The following is an 18,071-nucleotide window of genomic DNA, read 5'->3' as shown; positions in this document are numbered from 1 at the left end:
TTTCTGCCATTCTTCATGTCAGGCCAAGGACTTGTTCCAGAGGGAATCCAGTGATACCTGAAGAGCCCGACTGATTGATTGTATGGTCAGGTTTTTCATTTCTTAAAAATGTACTAAAGGGAGATGCTACCAATCAGCTGATATAAATTATTTTTTTAAAAGAACTATTGCCCACTCTTGAGCTATGAGGAAGGAGAGTTCCTTCACATCCCCCCCCAGAGATTCAGGGGTGCACTCTCAAGGCAGGACCTGGTGATAGCTGAACCCCCGAGCCACGTTAAGTATCTTTGTCTTAGACTATAGATGTCGAGATGAATGCTGTCAGAGTAGCATAAATACTGCTCTTGTAAAAAATATTTTATCAAATAACTACACAGAGGAACTGTATAATAAAATCCTGGCTCTTTTGCTCCTTATTGTGTGCTGTGTGGTACAAAATATTTTGTTTTTATCTCCCTTCTTGCGGCTGATACTTATAAAGCCAGCAATGATTTTTATCTGACATTCAGAAATATCAGTGTAAGAGCCTCTAAGCCCTGTAAAGAAAATTACTGTTTTTCCTCATTCTTTTCTCCAATACTGAGAAGCTCCCAAACACATCCAGTGTCAAGCAATTTGCAGTCGGTGTGTTGTTACTGCATGCGGCTTCCTTCTGTCACCAAATGACAACAGCAGAACTAAAGCATGTCCCCTTAGTTTTAAATCTGTCTTGAATGGGAAAGAATGGAGGCCAGGCAGGGGGATGGAGACTCATGCAAAAGCCGCAGGGACAGTGCGTGAGAATTACAAAAATCTGACTATTTTTGAAAACTCTGGGAAGGGACTGCCTGTTCCATTTTTACATTATATTGGCATCGGAACTATCCTCGAGTCAAAGACATTCCAGTTGTGCCATGAGAAATAGACAAGAAGGGAATTTGAGTGAACTATGGCACCTACGATGTATTTTTCGAGATGGAAACTGCAGGCCAGTCTCTTCCAGGAAGCCATGAATAAATCTGGAGGAAAAGGAGCCGGAAACAACGTGGGCTGGGCTGCTGGGGAAGCCACGGGTGGTTGCGAGGTTTCCAGAGTGCCCTCGAGGTTCACCGTGCAGCCTCCTCTGCAGAATGAGGAGAGACCTTCCGGGATCTTTAGGAACTAAGGAGAAACCCACGGCTGGAAGGTGCTCCGTGTTGTGCAGTCGGTGATAATCAGTGTGCAGGGCTTTGATTTCTAGCAGATAGGATACAGAGAGAAAACCGTGCCTGCTTGGGATGGCTGGCAACTCCTCGGCTTAGAGACTCTGGGCATGATTCAGCCACCTGATGAGGAGCTGGGCAGAGGTGGTGGAGAGCTGGGCGTGCTCAGGCTAGCCACGGCTGTGGATGTTGGCAGAGCACAGCGCGTGCCCCTGGCTATTACGTGGCGGTGGGAGCACTCCGCTTGACTAGAGCCATTGCGATTGCAGTGATCTACTGGTAGCAAGAAGTTGTGGCTAGGTTGACAGCTGATTGCAGCAAGGACTTCAAATTAATGGACAAATAAATGAATGCGTAAATAAGCAATGCGAATTCTGGACCAAGGCGTAGTCATGATTTTTAGGTAAAATAATTTCTCCATTCTGCTGTGTTTAATGATTATAGCCAACCACACATTTAAACGTAACACTAAGGGCTTTATTAACCCCAATTTCCTCCAACAGAAAACAACATATGAGAAATTGAAGAGCTGATTTCTTTTTCATAATAAAAGTGACTATTATGAGTGAGGAACTGATCCAGTGTGAATGCCAGAGGCTCAGGGAGAGGCTGGTGACCATTTGGTTAAAGAAATAAGGTTGATCGTGGATGTAAAAATATGAAATCATCTAATTCACTTCTCGAATGAATAAAAGTGCACTTGGTACAAAACTCAAAAGGTGTAAAGGCTCTTAGAATAAAAATGAATTCTTCTTTATAAACTTGTCCCTCAACCACTCAGTTCCCGCCCCACCCACTCCGAGTTCACCAGTTCTCTGGAGTTCTGTGTAAGCGTGTGGGTGGGGCGCCTACTGTATGCAACTGTATGCATCACACTTTTCCACTAAACAATAGATCCTGCACACCCAGTTCATAAATATCATAAATACCTACCTCATACACTATCTGCCTCGCATTCTATGGCGCAAATGCACCATATTTTATTTAACCAGTCCCCTTTTAAGGAATATTGACTTCTTTTCCAATCTTTCAGTAAATCTGAATTCTATTGCAGTGGATGTTCTGGCTTATAGGTAACTAAACCCCAGCTTTGTCGTTACTTTCATTTGCCTGCTAGGTTTTTGGCTCATCCTTTTATTTTCAACATGTTTCAAGCATTTTGGGGTCTGGGGGCTTTCTCTTGTGTACTCAAGTGGTGATTGTGACAGTTTTAGCAACTGCTGTAAGTTCCATTTTAGATACAGAGACACCTGTCACTTCGTACATTGCATGGAAGGGTTCTGAGCTAGTTTCTCAGATGGGAAGTTGCCTAGTGTTTGATATATACACAGTGTGGAATGATGCAATTGGGGGGATAAGTTAAGGGCAGCGTTAGACTTGGCTCACTTTGATTTGCAGCCCACTAAACCCGAAACAATGTGGTGCCCAGCCTTCTACAAAAACCGAATGGTGTATGTGTTGATAGGTATTGTGTCAATCCAGCTCTGCTCGGGTTTGTCAAGCACAGATTTCTGTTTTCTAAATATTTAGGGCAAATATAAATCAAAATGAATTTTGCCAATGACATTTTTCCTTTGTTTTGAAAACTTCATAGATTTTTTTATAACCATTGAAACCCATACAAATATTTCATAAGTAGAATTTTCAGGAAGCTTTATCCCCTTTTTATAAACCTCTAGTGAAGAAACAAGTAACATATTAAGGAAATAGTAAAGTGCAATTTTGCACAGTGTATATGCTCTTAAATACGAATGCCTGATTCAAGATGGGATCTTTGTTGTTTCAAGTAACAGAAAGCTCAACCCCTAAAGAGGAATTAATTGGCTTGTATACAGAGCAGTCCAAGAGTAGACGTAGCTTAGACACAGCCCTGCCCAGGGCGCACAGGTCACCATGAGTACCTAAGTCTTGGTTCTGTTTCTTTGGGTTGGCCCCACCTTCAGACAAGCTCTTCCCTCATATTCTCAAGATGGCTGATGGCAGTTCCGGAACTTTCTCTTGAGAAGGTGTACGGCCAGGAAACAGTGTTTCTATCCCTTGTCATGGGCTGGTGTGGTGAGAGTAAGTCACTCACATTACTGCACACAATTTAAATTTCAATATTAGCCCATTAGAAAACCAGCTTTATGGATGTCGTTCACATGCCATGGAATTCGCCCTTATGAAGTGTACAATTCAGTGGCTTTCAGCATATTCACAGAATTGTTGTTCTGATTACCTGACATTGTCATCCTCCCAGAAAGAACCCCATGCCCGTTAGCGTTCCCCTGGTGTCCCTTCCCCCTGCAACCAGTAATCTGCTTTCTGCCTTTATGGATTTGCCTCTTCTGGAGATCTCATATAAACGGAATCCTACCACATGTGACCTTTTGTCTCTGGCTTCTTCTATTTGGCGTGATATTTTCAAGGTCCATCCCCATTGTAACGTGTGTCAGCTTTATTTCTTCTGTGGTGAATAACATTCCATGGTGCGGATGTGGCCCGTTTTCTTGGTGCGTTGGTCAGTTGGTGTGTGCATGTGGGTCGTGCCCACTCTCTGGCTACTGCGAGTGAGGCTGCTGTGAACAGGGGTGACCTGAGCCCGTTCTACAAAGTGCCTTCAGCACAGCTACTGGGGGGGATTTCTCACTGGCTGCCTTCCCCCTGCACCCCAGTTGCCCCCGGGGTTTTGTCCCCGTGCAACCATGTCAGGGAAGTGCCATCGGCAGAGACGACCAAGGCTGCAGGGGAGCGTCTGTCCCCATGATCAGCCCGAGTTGGTGTGGGATGTGCCGAATTTGAGATGTCCATCGGACATCCAAGTGGAGACTTCTAGAAGAGAGCTGAACCGAGGGGTCTGGAGGGCCGGCGGGAGTCAGGGAGTCTGGCAGCCCTCAGGAAATGGAGACCAGTCAGAGCCTCGAGCCTGGATACACGCACCGATGTGGGGGTGGCGAGTAGACATGAGGACTGAGGGCTGGCCCCGGGTGCTGGGAGGGGACTGGGAGGGAGCCACCAGGGAGGCGGGGAGCCGGGGGTGTGCAGCTGAGTGGGACTGCTGTCCGCAGCAAGGGCTGACCAGCCAGGCCGGGGTGCGCGGTGCTGGGCCGCAGGTGGGAGCCCACAATCAGGGCTGTGAGGGGGTAACGAGCAGATGGGGAGGTGATAGGAGCTAACACTTCATGAGTCACAAGGTGGTAAAGAGTTGCTGCCCGAAAAGGATAAATCAAGAAATGGCAGGAATAGTAGCATCAGCACATTCAGAAAAATGGAGGCAGACACCTCAAGATGTTCCAAATGGTTCCCCCAGAGGAGAGGGCGCAGGTGGGCAGTGCAGGGGTGCGGCCCGGGACTCTAAGAGACACCTTTGGGTACTCTGTGCCCGGCACCCTGTTGGACAGGGGAGGGAGGGGGTTTCTTCCATAATGAAAATATAAAGGACAAAAAAAGTGGGCATTTGTGCACACCCGCCCCCTCCACCCGCACTCCCCTACCACACCCCTACACACCAGCCCACACTCCACATACCAGCCTCCCCACCCCCCACACCACACATGCTGCACACACTCCCACATACGTGCACCACATACACACACCAGCCCCAACACACATACACACATCCCACGTCCCCCACACATACACCACACATACACCCCATACACCACAGACCCCCCACACCATACCCCCACACACCACATACACACACACACACACACCACACACACACACCACACACACATGCTACCCCCCACCCCACCCCACACACACCCCACGCACACCACACCCAGACATGTACATGCGTGGTGGTTTCTGAATGGTGTTTTGTGGGGGGTGAGGGCAAAGAGAGCCCTGCTGTGGTTGTGGGGCTGGCAGGGGAGCCCCCCGAGGACCCCTGGTTTCATGACATCCTATGCGCACTGCTAGGACATTTCACTCTTTCTTCACTAAGCTCTTCTCTGGCTCCGTGAGAGAAAACCGGAGCCCGGGCGGGGCGGGGAACAACACAGGCTCCTGGGGCGGAGAGGGAAGGAGGTAACTCCTTCAGAAATCTCTTCTTTCTCCCAGGTTCTAGCCCTCTGCTGACTCCCTTCTGCGGGGGTTCCGTAGGGAGAACAGGGTGACACCTCCCCACCCATCGCCGCCACCTTGTAACCTCCCTGGCATGCCACCCACTGCGCCACCCAGGCTTGCGAAAGGTAGTGTGGCCTTTCTACTTTGGAAACAGAGAACTCTCAGGAGACCGGCAGAAACGCACGTGGAAAATGGCTGCCATCACCTCGTCTGAGGAGAGAAAGGATGTGGGGAGGCTGCATGGGGTGGACGGGCGCCAAGACTCTGTAGTGACACGATGGGGACCTCTTTGCTTATTTTCTGTGGCTGTTGCTCCAAATGAGAGGTTTTGGCTCTCACAGGGAAGTGTGTGGCACACCCCAGCCTTCATCATGGCGGCCCCGGGGGGCAGGGGGTCCAGAGGTTTCCCTGGTTTGAGGAAGGGACGTTGGGCATAGTGACACCCCCGAACCAGAAAGAACCAGAAAGAAAAGAGAAAGGGAACCGCCGCTCCAGGCTGAATGTCTGCGTCCCCACCAGCTCATAGGTTGGGGCCGGAACCCCCGCCCCGCGGTGTGAAGGCGCCAGGAAGCAGGGCCTTTGAGAGATGAGTGGTCAGCAGGTGGCGCCCTCAGGACATAGCGGTGCCCCGACAGGAAGTGACAGGAAGATCCACCACGTGAGGACACGAGGAGAGGTTGGCAGTCTGCAACCAGGAAGAGGGTCTCACCAGAAGCTGGCCGCGCTGTCGCCCCAGTGTGGGACCTCCAGCTTCCAGACCCTTCCCAGACCTTGGGACCTCCTGCTTCCAGTTTGCTGTCTAAGCCCCCTGCTCTGGGGTGGTTGGTTATGGCGGCCCACACGGGGACAGGGACCACGAAACAGGAGGTCCAGTGAGCTGAGAGGAAAGGAAGTGATTTAAAAGGCAGGTGGTGGGGGGGATAGGGCCAACACACGTGTGTGTGTGGTGTTCGTGTGCGTGTGTATGGAGGGGAGTGTGGGGGGGAGTGGTGTGTGTGTGTGTGTGTGTGTATAGGGCTTCGCAGGAAGAGAGGAGGCTGGCCCAAGACCTGGGTTTGGGGTTCTTTTGTGGACTGATACAGTGACTTAATGTGTTAGCTTGCCGGGGCTGCCATAACAGATTGCCACAAACTTGATGGCCGGAAACAGCGGAGGTGTATTCTCTCACAGTTCCGGAGACCTGAAGTCCAAACTCAAGGTGTCGCCAGGGCCATGCTTCCTCCAAAGGCTCTAGGAGGCTCCTGCCTGCCTCTTCCAGCATCTGGTAGCCCCAGGAGCTCCTTGGCTTGTGGCAGCACTGCCCCAGTGTCTGTCCCTGCCTTCCGGGGGCCTGTCCCCCAGGTTTCCTTGTGTGGGTGGGTCCCAGATCTCCCCTTCTCTTCCAAGGACACCTGTCATTGGATTCAGGGCTCCCCCCAAGGCCAAGATGGTCTCATCTCCAGATCCTTAACTTAATTACACCTGCAAAAACCCTATTTCCGAGTCAGGTCATGTGCACAGACAGGGGCACATGAGGACTTGGACATGTCTCTTTGGGTGCACAGTTCATCCCACTACAATTATTTACATGGTTTTGACTTAGATACAGGGTGTTCTCTAGAAGAAGAGTTTCTCAGGAGAAAAATTTGAAGTTCTCTTTTGGTTTCGTTTTGCTTTGCAAAAAATAAATAAATCAAATGAATGGGTCCATAAGAATATATTAAAAAACTGGAGTATGACAGAAAAAACAGGACAATTAAGAATCTGAAAGTGAGTACAAGTCTCTGATGGAAGTTAGGGTATGTTTCCCTGTGATCTCACTGGGTTCTGGGATGATGCACAGCAGGCGTGTTGCAAGGAAACAAATATGATGATGACATTTTCAGGAATCCCTGTGCTGAGTGATGTTCTAGTTGCATATTTGACTCAAATGAACGATTATCCCATCTGCTCATCGATCGAACAAACTCTGAACCCCAAAAGACAGGGTCCTGTGAGAGGAACCAACTGGAACATGGCTGAATGGTATCCCGGGAGAGTTCATGGTCTGATAGGTCCCAGGAGCCCACACAGGACAGCCATGTGGATTTGGGGAAGAAGACAGTGCATCCCATTGGAGGGATCAGCGAAGGGCTTCCTGGAGGAGGTGGCTTTGGGGCTAGGCATTATAGGAGGGAGGACTGAATACGTGGTCATGGAAGGAAGGTCGTTCTGGGCAAAGGCAAAAAACAGAGGTTTGACTGAAGATGTTGTAGCGTGTGTGGGGAATTCAGTTCAGCGGGACGTTAGAGTCTATGCTAAGCTTCCCTGTAGAAGAATAAGAAGGGGAGGGGGTTCCACTCACTCACTATAAATTACTCTGAAAATCCAACTGTTACAGAGTAATGTCCTATGCAGGCATAGAATTGAACATTGGACTAGAGGATCATTCCGGTGTCATTTAAAATTCATCAGGGGTGGGCTTGCCTCCAGGAAGACAATTACAGTCTGCTAGATTTTGCAGTCATTATATTTACCTTGAAAGCTTGCCTACACTTTCTTAACTTTAAATCCATCACTTTTAATTTTAATCTCCTCAGACGAGTATGTGGTCCTGTCTTTATTCTCACCTCTAGAAATGGACTCACTGAAAACGGTCTTGTTTTACAACCGTAGTTATTTTTAGACTTTATACATATTCTAGTTGCTTCGGTCTTCACTGTTAAGTGATTTCTCCTAGATTCTTTGATTACTTGTGGTCATACACTACATTCGTCTTTTGGGCTATAAGGCATTCAGAACACAATGCGGTGTTTGACATCAAGTTTGAAGTGAGCTATTTCCCAGGAAAAGCAAAGCACTCGAATACTGATACACATTCACTTCCACCATAAACGTGTATTCGGAGCCACACCCGGCACTGTCCTGAATGTTAGGGACATAAACATTAAGGACGTGGCCAGTGGCCTCGAGGAGCTCACAGCAGGTTGGTGCCCATAATTTTGAACCCTTAAATGCCTGTCTCAGATCTTAAGTTGGACAGTCTTAGCAACCATCTTGCACCCCAGCATTGCATCGTGGCTGGAGAACTCCAGGGTTGCTGGGGGAAAGGGCAAATGGGAGCAGACCATGGACAGCTCCTGCCTGGCGATGCTGCCGTGCAGCTGTGTGCCTGAAGGGGGATGATGAGGGATGGGGGCAAGTTAAGACCACAGTACCAGCGGATCTGTAGAGAATGCCGTGGTTAAGCTGGACTCGTTGGGAAGAGCTTCCTCTGCCAAGTGGGCCTGTTTTACTGTAGCAAAAGTTTATTTTTAATTTTGAGCCAAATCTCTCTCACTTGTCTTTTAGGGAAAACTGCTTTCTAATTGTCGACCATTCTGAGTCTGGGGTTCAAAATCCACCTCCTTGATGTCGGAAGTTTGATGCTTTTGGCTTGCTTTGTGCTTTTTGTTTTCTCACACTTCTGAGACTCTGCATTTTCACACATCCTCTCACTTTCTTCAGGAGTGTTGGCAACACCTCTCAATTTAGCACAGCTCTGCATTTCATGTGTTGCTGTTTATTCCTCCTTAAAGATCATTTGTTAAGATGATGACTAAGGCCAGACCAACACTTGGTCCCAGGCCTCCCTCCCTGTCTGGGGACTGAGGGCCACACATCACAATTTGTGGTCTTCGGCCTTGGATTGTGCTTTTTTTGGGGGGGGGATGGGAAGGGCAGAGGGAGAGAGAGAATCTCAAGCAGAATCCACACTTGGCTTGGAGCCTGACGTGGGGCTCGATCTCATGACCCTGAGATCATGACCCGAGCTGAAATCAAGAGCCCATTGTTCAACCGACTGAGCCACCCAGGAGCCTTGGGTTGTGCTTTCAATCCACATGCCCGTGTTCATCTGAGAGATGAGATTTTTAAGATTCACTGCAGGAAAAGCTTTGCCAAAATAAATATCTGGCATTTCTAGTGGGCTTTCTTCACCTACCAAATAAGCGAAAGTCTCCAAAGGCAACCTTGTATTCAAGCCACGGCTTCTGTTCTCTGACACCTGGGTATTTGTTGCCCTTCTTCTGAACCTCCTTCTCGCTGGAGGGAGTTTTTCTTTCTCTTTGTAGGTGTTTGTGCTTCTGGGCTGGTAATGAAGTTGGTTCTATGGAGGCCAGCTGAACCAAAGCTCTACAGGATTTCTCCCACTTGGAATAAAAGCCTCTGGTTTTTATTATTGCTTCTTTAGTTGCTTGTGACTCAGTCCTCAGTGGCAGCGGTTTGTAAAAGCTCGCCAGAAGGACCTAGCACACAGTAGGCATTCAGTGATGATCAGTTTTATTCATGCACTCTGGGCAGCCCGGCTGTTGGCATTTTACCCTGCTACCTGCTGTCACGTGGAGAGTCGGATTAGCCAGCAAGCCTTCAGCTGGGGTTTCTCCGGGCACATTGTTCTTCTCCCGGGATTTGGTTTCTTCATTCTTAACGTGGGAGTGAGAAGGCTGCCTCCCTCACAGGTGGCTGCTAGGAATTATAAACCAATAAAGTGATCGCTTAGCATACGGCTGAATGTCAAGGGCAATATAAATGCTTAATCTCATTTATTTAGTAGTAGTTGGGTGGCCTCGTGAATGTTGCTGTGGAAACCATAACTCCTGAATTCCCTGACACTTGTCTGTGTTGTTGTTTTTAAATGAGGCTTTAAATGTAAATCCTGTGATTTAAAAATATATATATATTAGAAAAGTAACAAGAAGGATCACGGCTTGATCTCAATCGCAGCCTTTTTATAGAAACAGTGTGAGCTGCCACTGTCCCCCCACCCAGGAGTGTTTGTCATCCAGTTACTCTCACTGGGTCCCTCTTTTTGTGTGGGGTCATGTCTCCCATCCATTCACCCACCCATTCACCCAGCCACCCATCCACTGCCCCCCACCAGCCCCCCAACTCATCCACTCACCCACCCACCCATCTATCCATCCACTCACCCACCCATTCTTCCACCCATCCACACACCCATACACTCCTCCCACCCACACACTCCCTTACCCATACACCTACCCATTCATTCACCCATCCACCCATCCATCCATCCACCCACGCACCCATTCATCCACCTATTCATGCACCTATACACTCCCCCTACCCACACATCTCCTCACCCATACACTTATCCATCCATCCACTCACCCACCCATCCACCCACCCATCCACCTATTCATCTATCCATTCACCCACCCATCCACCCACCCACCCACTCACACACCCATCCATCCCCCATCCATCCATCCATCCACCCCCCACACACACCCTTACCCATACACCCACCCATCCATCCATCCATCCATTCATCCATCCATAAAAACTGCATTTCCAGTTCATGAGCTGGAAATGAGCCCAAGCATGAGTAACTCAGAACTAGTGGTTTTGCAGGGAAGGCACAGCACTGACAGGACGTCCTGGGTGATGGGGACAAGCAAGAGCGGAATTTGTGCAGCTGGTGCAACCAGAGGCAGAGGCAACAAAAAGAGTGGTTGCTAATGTGAGAGTGGAGGCTCCTCATGCTGGTACCTAGGGCAACGGCAACACACAGCTGGGAGACATCCATCGAGGGTGTGGGCAATGACGGCACTGGTTAGAAACATTGGTCCTGATTTTAAGTCCTCATTGGAGGAACTCCTGGAATCCCACACCTCCTGTAAGTTGCTCTCTTCTGCAAACAGGGTCTTCATGTGGCTCCCCTCCCTCCATCATGGTCTTTAAAGCTCTTCCCTGGGCTGTGTGTGCCCCTCTGCCCGTCGCCCCCTGTGGCTGGCTGGTGGCTCCCGGTCACTCCTGCACCTGCTGGTGCTCACATGGCTTAGGGGCAGGCAGCCCACCGCCCTCTCCTCTGAGACCTTGCTCTGACGGTCCTTACTGAGATCATAACACCACAATTTTTTTTAAAGCACACACTTCCAGTTTGGTTTCTGACCCCTCAATTCCCACCAGCAGTCAGCCAGTGTCTCCTGATGCTCTTCCCAGGGTTAGGGTCCGCTCTGGCTGACTGACGATGCTCGCTGTGCAGGGGGTCCTGAAGTGGCACATGATGACCCCTCTTTCTGGGGATTCTGCTTCAGAGGGTCGTTGTGGCCGGATCTCTTTGAAATCTAACACACCACCTTCCTCCCATGTGCCTTGTGTTGGAAACACTATTGCCACATTTTTCTTATCCCACGTACTGGCCTGCAAACCAGCCTCGACATGGCCACCTTCCTCCTCAGGTCCGTTTAATCTGCAAGCTGAGCTGGCCCAGTGCTGATGGCCCGGAATGGATTCCTCATTTCCATCCCATTTGCCTCTTCCACCACTTTGAAAAACAGCTTTCTTGAGATAGATTTTACCTATAATACAAGTCATCCAGCCTGGATGGCTCAGTCGGTTAAGTGTCCAAGTCTTGATTTCGGCTCAGGTGATGATCTCAGGGTCATGAACTTGAGCCCTGGGTCAGGCTCCACACTGGGCATGGAGCCTGCTGAAGATTCTGTCTCTCCCTCTGCTCCTTCCCCCATCACATGCTATAAATAGATAAATTAAATAAATAAATATTGAAAAAGAAAAAGTCATCCTACTCATGCACACTTTTGTTTTTGTTTTTGTAGATGTACAGCTTCGACCACCACCATACAGCAGTCTCTCGCACCCTGTGAGGTCCCTCAGGCCAGCTAATCCCCGTCCCTCCCTGATCCCCAGGCAACCGCGGGTGTGCTTTCTGTCTCCACCATTTGACTTTTCTGTGTATTTCACATAGAAGCAATCCTACAGTGTGTGGTCTCTCGGGTGTGGGTTCTTTCACTCGGCCTGTCCATCCCTTCCTTCACAAGCCACAGCCACTTAGGTTCTCTCCATGTTGGGGCTATTATGAACAATGCTGCTATGAGCAAGTCTGCTATGTGCAAGCTTTTGTGTGGACATACACACGTTTTTTCGTTTTTGGTTTTTTCTCTTGCATAGATACTTAGGAGTAGAATTAATGGGTAGGACAGTAATTTCCTATTGAACTTTTTGAGAAATTGCCAAACTGTTTTCCAAAGTGGCCACATCATCTAACATTCCCACCAGCAATGCCCAGGAGCCCCCATTTCTCCATATCCTCCATGATCGTTGTTCTTGTGTGTTTTTGATGTCAGCTGTTCCAGTGGTACCTCATTGTGGCTTTTAATCTTCATTTCCACGATGACTAATGCTGTTGAGCATGGTTTCATGTGCTTATTAAGCTATTTGTCCACTTTTTTGGGTGAAATACGTGTTCACATCTTTTGCTTGGGGATTAGGTTATTTTCTGATTATCAAATTAGAACATCTCCCATTGCTTTTTACCTCCTAATAGGTACACCTATTTGGAGAAATGGCGCCCTTGTGACCTCCCTGTCCCTTGTCTGATGTCTGTTCTACCTTTTCCTAATCCCTGCTCCATCTTGCCCTGCCCTGTCAAAGGCTCTTTCCCCAGGGGTCCCTCGCTGCCCCCCTCCAGTGGGAGTAGCCCACCCTTCTCTGACCTCCCCTGACTCTGTTTCCTTTGTCGTGCTGGGCTGTACTTGACCTGCCTGTAAGCTGAATGCTGTTCTAGAAATTTTAAATAACAATGTTCTCCGGCACCCACATGATGACATTTGGCTCTAGCTCTGCCCTCAGTTCATCGGAGCAGTCATCCAACAGATGTGGTTTGGTTTTACTTCATGTCCCGGACTGTCACAGCCTTCTTATTTCTACTTGTTGCCAACCAGCTGTTCCTGGCTTCTGACTGGGGACCAAAGGAGGCTCTGGTTTTTTCCTGGGCACTCTCCGTTGGCTGGATCTTTGTCTTTGGCCAAACCGCCTCACCTCTAAAGAGCTCTGAGTTCCCTCTCTTATAGTCTTAACTCCAAATTTAAGAAGTGGTACAGACAAATGAAGTGTGATTAGTTTCTTCTCTTTTTTTGGTTAAGTGCTTGGAAAACCTATTTTATTGTAAACTATTTAATCACCAACATCCTCTACTCATTTCCTTCCCTGGCTTTGGTTGGTTTTGTTTTGTTTTGTTTTGTATCTTGGCCTCAACTAAGCATGCAGGCGTGTGCGTGGGCGTGTGTGCATGTGTGCCCGGGTAGGTGCCTGAACACGTATGACCAAGGATGTTTGTGGGGCAGCCCTATCCTTTACCCTCTAGCTCCTTGTGATCCCGTTCCTAAAAATCAAAACTTGCTCTGATTTCTTTTCTTATTTTAGTAACCTTTTTCTTATAATAATAACAAAATTACATTTGTCTCTGAAAATAGAATTGGAAACTCCCAGAGAGCTGTTATACTCTTAATATTTGGATGGATTCTATTCTATTGCCTGGATTCTATTCTTTTTTTTTTTTTTCTGATTATATACTTTCACTGAGATATCATTATACTGTACCTACTTAAAGTTTTTAATTCTAACACATCATCACTGTCTTTCTATTACTTCCATAAAATTCTTCTTTTATGAAAACATTTTTAATGGCTGCATAGTATTTCCTGGTCTGAGCACAGTGTAAGTTATTAAACCCATCCTCTACAGATGCACGTGTAGGTTGTTTCTCTTCCTTCACAATTATAAACAGTGATACGTGGGATGCCCTGATCCCTTTTCAAAGCAGGTTACTTCTTGTGATAAGTGGTGGCATGGTTCGTGGCTGTCACATTCATGACGTCCGTGGGCTGAGCACATTGTCTTCCTCTCTGTTTTCAATAACTGGCCTTTTCTTCCCCAGCCTGAAAGCAAAATAAAAATAATGATAAAATATTTATCACTCCAGCCACACAAATTTGGTTCACACCCTTTCTCTTTCTCTACTTTTATCTACGGTCAACTTGGGACTGAACTCAAACTTGGAGGTTAGCATAAAAGGAATTTATGAAGATAAAATGATTAGTGATTGAAATGATAGTCCAAGAGTGGAGAGCCTTCCTTCACTTGCAGGGTAACAACTGTCCTCTTACACTACAGTAGTGACCAAGCACGCAAATGAAGGTTACCAGCTTGCTGATGACTCTTTGGCAGCCCACACATGATCATATGGTCCCCAGAACACCAGTAGATCAAATGAAAATATTGTGTGCATAGTCATCAAGATACCACATGGACAGTGTGAGCTGCTTTAATTATCTTTCAAGGAGAACTCAGCGGCCTCTGGCATATGCAGTCAGCCCACTGGTTCTGCTGGCATGTTTGTGCCCGAACCATTAGGGAAGTGATTTCAAAAGAAAAGTATTAAAGAGGAGTGGAATCTGTTATCTGTTGCCCTCTGCTTAGCAATTACAAGTGGCCAGCTTGATTTTTGTTTTTTTTTCTTAATTTTTGATTTGTTCTTTTAGACTTTCAAAAATACAGTGCCATAATATATTTTAGCTATAAAAATTTATGAGCTACTTCTCCCTGAGATATAAATAATGAGAAAGCTAAATTGCATTTTCTGACAATGTAAAAGTCCCATGAAACATTCCCAAAGAAGTTACGTCCACTTAATAATTAAGCAACAAGGAATATGGAATAAGAATTTCATTCTTAGCCAAGTAATAGACCTTAGTGTTTTTGCACTTTGTACCGTGGATGTAACAGGGAGATATTGTTTCACCCAGGCTTATCAATGGAATAAATGGATTGGTGTTTAGAGAAGTGCTCAGCTTTTAGAAGCCAGTATGTAATTTCTTCATTCATAAAATAAGGTGCATGTGTGTTTTTGAAGTAATGCTGTTAATGTCCTCGAATGTGAAAAGGTAAGAAATCTATATAGTTAGATTTGTCTATCTATCTATCAGTGAAGGGTCTGGTTGCATCATTAGAACCTTCAGTCCAACGGAAAATATAGTTAGACTCTTAACACTTGATCTTAGCCAAAAGGCCGAGAAGCAATATATAGTTAGAGTCTTTAAAGACTAACTTTTTAGGCTGCTACTTCACAAAATAAAAACCCTTGAAATGACAGGAATTCTAAAAACCTAAGGTAGACTTGAAAAAGCCACCATTAAGACTAAAACTGGGGAATACTTTATATACAATTGAATTCCCCAAAGAAAACAATTACAAGCTGGATAACAACAACAAAAAGCCCATTTAAAGGCACGGGAGAGTGGCCAGAAGTAGGCAGTGGCAGAGGGGAGTCAAGGGTTCAGTCCCTGAAAGAAGGATTATATGGGTCTGTTCCAGTATGCTGGGCACAGTGGCTATAACTTAAGGAGAGAGCCAGTCTTTCTGGTGTGAGGCATTACCTGGTGGAGTTAAGGGCTGTCACTGGAAAGGGAGAAGGAGAATCTTGGAAAGGAGAGAGGCAGCCCTAAAATCTGCAATTTCCCCAAGTCCTTGGCTGCTATTTTTGAATTTTGTATACATGGGAGAGCTACAGGAAGTCAGAGGAAAGCAGCATCTAGAAGCTGGAAGAATTGATTTTAGCTGCCATCACTGAGGGGAGCAGAGCATGGACTGCAGGTCCCAAGTGAGAGGGTCTGGCAAACACTTTGGGCTTTTTACTGAAATCCCAGAAGTGCCCCACTTTAGGGGTAAAGAACAAGTCTCAGGACCAAGTAATTTTTCTTAGATAATAAGCCACAGCTGACATAGATCTGGTCTAACAAAGAATAAAGTCAAGTTGCTAACAAGTTTAAAGTGATCCATAACTAGCTTAACTGCCTATTGTAGAACAAAATCAATACTCTTTAAAGGAAGATAATAGAATCTAGCATCTCTATGATGTAATGTCCACCATATTCAGCATGCAGTTAAATTTTATTGGATATCGGATATGAAAAGAAACAGGAAGATGGGATTCAGAGTCAAGAGAAAAATCAGTTCATAGAAAGTGACCCCCAAATGAGCCAGATGTTGGAATTAGCAGACAAGAAATTTAAAGCTGCTCTCATGACTGTGTTCAAGGATTTAAAGGAAAAAGAAGCAGATAAATGGAAACTATGTATGTATGTAGGCATGTATTAAAAATTACAATATCTAAAATAAAGAATTTACTGGATATTCTTAACAGAGAGTGGAGATAGCAGAAGCAGTGCTTGGTGAACTTAATAAAGGATTGACAGAAATTATCCAGATTGAAGAACTGAGGGGTAAGGATAATGTTAATAAATAGAACCACCTCGGTAACTTATGAGACATTTCAAGTAGTATAATAATATGCATGTAATTGGACTCCCAGAAGGGGAGGAAAGAGAGAATGGGGCAGAAAGTAATTTGAATAAAAAATGGCTGAAATGACCCCAAATTTGGTGAAAAATTTCTAGATTAACTTATACGTCCTAGAAATTCAGCAAACCTTAAGCAGGATAAGTACAAAGAGAACCACATCTAGGAGCATCAGAGTCAAATTGTTGAGAATTAATGGTAAAGGGAAAATCTTCAGAGCATCCAGAGAAAAAGGACATATTACACACAGGAGGAATTCCTATAGAATTACTGTTGATCTCCAATCAGAGGCGAAAAAGGCTGGGGGGCCTGGGTGGCTCAGTCAGTTAAGTGTCCAAATCTTGATTTTGGCTCAGGTCATGGTCTCAGGGTCCTGAGATCGAGCTAGGCTCCACACTCAGTGAGAGTCTGCTTGAGAGTCTCTCTCTCCTGTTCTCTCTGCCTTTCCTCCCCTTGTTCCCTCTCTCTTAAAAAAAAAAAAAAGAAAAGAAAATTCAAAAGAAAAAAAAAAAAAAGCAAAAAAGGCCAGGAGGCAATGATTAACATCTTTAAAAAGCTGGAAGAAAAATAACTGTCAACCAAGAATTCTACATCCAGTTAAACTATTCTTCAAACACAGAATATGAAAAAAAAACACAAACATTTTCAGACAAGCAGAAGCTGAGAGAATTTGTTGCCAGGAGACCCTCAGTACAAGACATGCTAAAGGGCATCCTACAGTCTGAAGGGAAATGACCCAGTTGGAAAGTTGGCTCAATAGGGAAAAAAATGAAGAGTCCCAGAAATGGCAAAACTGGGTACATAGAAAAAACTATATTTAAAAGTTTCTAGTTTCACTAAAAGACAACAGGTTGTTTAAAATAAAATTGATAAGATTGTATTGTGGGTTTTCTAATGTAGGTAGATATAAAATTTATCCAAGTAGCACAAAGAGGGAGGTATAATGGAATTTACTCTTGCAAGTTTCTTACATTTTAGGTGAAATGGCACAGTGTTAACTCCAAGTGGCCCATGATAAATTAAAGATGCACATTATAATCATTAGAGCTCAGAGGCCAGTAGAGAGATGAAAGCGGAATCCCCCCAAATATTCAGTTAACAAAGAGAAGAAGGCAGGAGAGGCAGGAATGAAAAACAGAGTACAGGCTGAATACAGACCTGTACCCAACAACATGAAGCTCAGAAACTTTATATTAAGCGACAGAAGCCAAACACAAAAGAATGCATACCGCCTGGAGTCAACGAATAAAAAGTTCAAGATCAGACAAAACTAATCGATGGTGATGGAAATTAGAGCAGGGGCTGTGTGCGAGGGGTGGGGATGGTCTAGGAAGAGGCAGGGGAGAACTCTGTGCAGGAACGGACATTTATACCTTGACTGAGGTGGTGGCTTATCCAGGAGCCTAGATTTACCAAAATTCACAGATCTGTACCCTTAAGATCTGTGCATTTCACTGTGTGTAAATGTTACGTCCACTTTTTTTTTTTTTTTTAAGATTTTATTTATTTATTTGACAGAGAGAGACACAGCGCGAGAGGGAACATAAGCAGGGGGAATGGGAGAGGGAGAAACAGTCTTCCCGCAGAGTGGGGAGCCCGACGCGGGGCTCGATCCCAGGACCCTGGGATCATGACCTGAGCCGAAGGCAGACGCTTAACGACTCAGCCACCCCGGCGCCCCACGTCCACTTTTTAAAAGCCTCGAACCGAACTCTCTGG

The 18,071-nt window shown here is 46.2% G+C and overlaps 1 pseudogene; it reads right to left on the bottom strand.

Moving 5' to 3' along the window:
• Nucleotides 1-14,942: 14,942 nt before the first annotated feature.
• On the bottom strand, nt 14,943-15,075 carry LOC118540901 (U2 spliceosomal RNA; annotated as a pseudogene).
• Between the last annotated feature and the right edge of the window lie 2,996 nt (nt 15,076-18,071).

Source organism: Halichoerus grypus, chromosome 7 (assembly GCF_964656455.1).
Source record: "Halichoerus grypus chromosome 7, mHalGry1.hap1.1, whole genome shotgun sequence".
NCBI classification, from domain to species: Eukaryota; Metazoa; Chordata; class Mammalia; order Carnivora; family Phocidae; genus Halichoerus; species Halichoerus grypus.
Note: the sequence above shows the minus strand (reverse complement) of the source record. Positions and strands in the feature narration are given on the sequence as shown.